At 39.7% G+C, this 4664-nt stretch overlaps 1 long non-coding RNA gene across 1 annotated transcript; it reads right to left on the reverse strand.

The window, feature by feature from the left end:
* Positions 1 to 496: 496 nt before the first annotated feature.
* Positions 497 to 4197, reverse strand: LOC117445915 (uncharacterized). The gene is made up of 3 exons (XR_011643154.1): positions 4109 to 4197; positions 1621 to 1828; positions 497 to 1025 (listed from the first exon to the last, which is right to left on the reverse strand). It is a non-coding gene; the product is annotated as an uncharacterized lncRNA (long non-coding RNA).
* Between the last annotated feature and the right edge of the window lie 467 nt (positions 4198 to 4664).

The raw sequence follows: 4664 nt of genomic DNA on the forward strand, positions 1-4664 counted from the left end.
TGGTAAACAGACTGGGGTACTGTATTAATGAATTATTCGTTAATGGTTACTTAATGAGGAGTTCCTGGGAGACTTTGATTGAAGCAATGGTCCGCTGCAGCAGGGCACATTTAAACCTGCCATCTTCGGCTGGCTTGGGTCCCACCCTGGATCAACTGGTGGAGGTGGATCCGATTTACCTTACCATTACTTAGGCCGTTTGGGTACGGTAAACTCAAGGAACGCAAACAAAAACAGTAGTTACCCATTACCTAATGATTACCTTACCGTTACTAAAACAGTAGTTACCCATTAAGTAATGCTTACCTTACCATTCGTTAAGCATTGTGTGTCCCCTCAAGTAAAGTAATGCATCAAAAACAGTAGTTACCCATTACCTAATGCCTACTTAACCATTCGTTAAGCATTGTGTGTCCCCTCAAGTAAAGTAATGCATCAAAAACAGTAGTTACCCATTACCTAATGATAAACAAACAAACAAACAAACCCTGTGCACTCAAGTTTACATTTTTATTTAAACAACAATCCAAAGGACACTAATAATGAAAACGAGGTTGCTTTCAGAACTTGCGAAAGTGGCGTATGTCATGCAGCAATCTGCCTAAGGGACCATCTTTGTGTTCATTTGCCAGCCAATGTGTCCACTCGATCAAAGCAAGATGACTCTTCAGAGTCTTCACTGTGCGGTTTCCTCGCAGTCTCCAGACCTGTGACTTGTACGTTGACCAAGCCCGCTCAATGTTTTGGGTGTGGGCTCCTGTGTCTGGGTTCACAAATGACCGGCTGTGGTTCACAGAGAAATGGACAAAGCCACTTTCTGCGATTGCAGTGGTGTATGCCCTCCACATGTCCGTTATCACCGTGGTCCCTTGGCGAACGTATTTTGTGACCAGAGGAATTAAGTGGCGCCGTGACCTTTGTTTCACCAGCCTCAGGATAGGTCTTCTCCTTTTTCCTCTGATGCCCAGCATTCCAAAGACCCATTTTCTCCTCCTCCACGTAGGACCGAATCTTCCCCTACCATACTGTAATAAAGCAGTGAAAAAGGACAACAGTTATATAAAAATAAACATCAGGCATTTCAATTGATAAACAAAGTGAAATGTGTTTATTTGCTTTCTTTTACAATTTAAAAATATTCACTTCCTTTCTCAAAAAAGAAGAGAAAAAAATTAAAATGTCGTGGTACAAACAGAAAAGGCTGTTTAATTTTATTAAGTTAAAGTTTGCTTATTTTGCTGCAAGAAACATGAAAATGTAAGATATATATTGGAATTAGATGATATATAAATAGATTATGCACTTTTAAAATGTTAGTAATACAAAGTAAGAATAAGGATTTATTTCCTTAATGATCTGATTGGATGAGATCATTCTTAGCTTCTAAATTCTTTTTTTCTGTTATTTGACTGTGTATACACTGTGGAGCTGGCTCTCTCTAATGTATACTTTATCTCGCCAGTCACAAGGGTGTGAAATGACACAATTATAAAATTACATTACTTTGCTCATTCATTTGTTAATCTCTGACCTTAAAAGATATGTTGTTATTTCACCTTGAAAAACAAAGGTTTTAGTTTTAGTGAGGCCAAAGGCTAAGGCTCTGTAGTTTATACACACCTTCCTTTTGTGGTAGAAGTTGCTTTCGTCCAGCATGACAAATTCGTTTGGTCCTCCAAGTCTCTGCTTTCCCCTCCTTTCTCTCCTCTTGATTGCACTCTTGCAGACCTTCCTCAACTTCAGGCTAATTTTTGACAGCGTGCGACTGCTTCCTGCCACGCCATCCTGCAGCATGTCAATTTGCCTTAGCTGCAGTCCCTGGGAAAATCTGTTAAAGATCAATATAGAATTACTAAATATGAACAAAAGCATATGAAGAAGAACGCATTCAGCACCAGTGGCTAATGTATAATTAATTATATAATTCACATTAGACATTTGTTATTACTCAAGATGAAACAGAATATTTTAATGTTGCTAATTAATTATATCTATCAAGTTTCCCTGTATCAGAGCATCTACACATGTATTGTTAAGCTATTAGAATAATCACACATTGTAACATTCTGAACCCATTTTTTTGTTGAGGAACATTTTGAATGCAGGAATTTTACTCTAACAGAGTATTTGTACACTCTGGTACTTTTACTTTTACTCTAATACAAGATCTGAGTACTTAATACTAAGTGCAATATCTGAGTACTTCTGTTTTACTCAAGTACAATATCTGAGTACTTCTACTTTTACTCAAGTACAAGATCTATTCTGTTTATAGCCTATGAGAAAAACTATTAGAAAACGAAAGCTAAAGCTAATGTTAGCAGATAGTGACAATGTATGCTAGTTAGCTAGCTCAACGATTCCTTAAATAATATTGCGACAGAAACATTTTTCTGTTCACATCACGCTCTGCCGCTCCAACAGGGAGCTCTGCTCTGAACACCCGAACGGTAAGGCGATACGTCCGTTCTTATTGTGCATCCATGGGTAAAGGTAAAACCTTTATATATACAGTATATGGTTAAGGGTAAAACGCATACAGAACACGTAACATGAAGGTGCCGGGCGGCGCGGTCCCGTGGGTTGGATGCGCGTTCATAATGCCGAGGGAAATAAATCTCGAGTGTTCTCCTCAGAGTCCGGTGTAGGTACCAGATGTGTTCGGGGTACCAGATGTGTTCGGGTGTATTTCCGTCGCATCCGTCATCAGTCAATTCCGAACATTTAAACATAGCCGACACTTCATTATTTACTTTGTCCGTATGTTGAAGATTATACTTTTCTCTGTCATGTTGTTTCCATAGCAACAACTTCAAACAGGCATAGCCTACACTTCATTCTTTACTTTGTTCGTTATTATATGTAGAAGATATAAATCTTTTCTCCGTCATGTTGTTTCCATAGCAACAACTTTAAACAACAACTAACTGCTAGCCGCAAAGCTAGCATCACAGCCACTGCTCCGTTTTTAGAGACTTTGCACACGTTTTTCACAAACATTTTCACACGCTAGGAGTACTTCCATTTGCTTCGTCTTGATCTGTAGATGTGATTTGATGTGTCGTGTGTCCCCCAACTCCTCTCCAAAGTTCAGATATTTAATAAAATACTCAGAGGAGTTTCCTGGATTTTCATGCCCAAAGCCAAGCACTAGGCCCTGGGTAAATTAAGAGGCTGATCTCGGGCACTTTTGTCCACTTTCCCTGGTGGTAGAAACTCAAGCCAGACATCCCTGGAATCGTCTTATATAGTAGATGATCAGTGGGGCCTTGTTTTTACTGAATGATTTGTTTTTTTATGGGGAATTCAAATATGAGCTTATTTTTAGGATTTTCAGAGACTTTGCACACGTTTTCACAAACATTTTCACGCTAGAAGTATGGGAGTAATTCCATTCGCTTTGTCTTGATCTGTAGATGTGATTTAATGTGTCGTGTGTCTCCCAACTCCTCTCCAAAGTTCAGATACTATATAAAAATACTAAAAGCTAAATAAAACATGAAACATAATGACAAAATAACAACCTGAAAGATATGTATTCTATCTACACATTTCGTAATTATATAATCTAGTGGCCTTATAAAAGTGTTGGCTAAAGTAACGCAGAATATATACATTTTTGTATTGTAAATAATTAGAAACATTATTTATGTGCCACAAGTACATGGAAGCATAACAAGCTGTCCCGAGTTCCTCCGGCTGCAGTTCCGCAGACGGCCGGTGTGTGGCAGCAGAGCGCTGGGAGCAGAGGGAGGTGAGTAGACGGATATGACGCATGACGCATGCGACGGAAATACACCCGAACATATCTGGTACCCGAACACATCTGGTACTGACACCGGCGCACTTCCTGGGGGCTTGGTGTGTGAAAGCGGCGCCACACCTCCAAGCAGCCTGCGTTGTGAATTGCCAAATAACTAGCGCTTAGTCCGCTAGCTCAATGCTAACATTTAATGGATAACGTCATTGACGCGCTAACTGAAATTAGCATTTAGATATCGGTAATGTTAAACAACAGTCAACATGCTTAAAATAAACGTAATACTTACAGGCATTCATTTGCTGTGCTTTGAGGAAATGACTGATATTATTGATGAATTCATATTACCTGTAAATGTATTTCATCCAGCTGAACAAGGACAATTTGCTCCTCTGAAACAGGGACAGTGACCTCACTGACTTCTTCGTCGTTTTCCCTCTGTGTTTTTTACGTCGGCACTTCCTACAAAAGACAAATCGTAAATTCCTAGTCCTTTTTTCCTGATAAAGAACTTATCTTTGTAACATTACATATCAGTAAACAGAGGAAGTCATCGTTAAAACCCGTGCTAAAAATGTACGACTTAGCCTACCACTCCAGTCCGTCGACGTTTGAGTGTTTCTCCAGTTTCATCCTCTTTTTGCAGAGTTTGCATTTCATTTTTCCTTGAAGCAATTCCTTTTTCATTAGCCATTCAATTAATTTTTCCTTTTTTTTAAAAGTCTGTCTTCCGTCAATAAGACTGAGTACTTTGGTGTGCAGTGTCATGATAACCAAAAACCTGACTACTGCGGCGTTACTACTACGTTACTGCGGCCCCGGCCCGTCCACAAACCCTGACACCCAGCGTAGTTCAAGATGAACTCCGCTGAGCGCACTAGCGCCCTAGCACCCTGATCCTCAT

This window comes from Pseudochaenichthys georgianus, chromosome 4, assembly GCF_902827115.2.
Source record: "Pseudochaenichthys georgianus chromosome 4, fPseGeo1.2, whole genome shotgun sequence".
NCBI lineage: Eukaryota > Metazoa > Chordata > Actinopteri > Perciformes > Channichthyidae > Pseudochaenichthys > Pseudochaenichthys georgianus.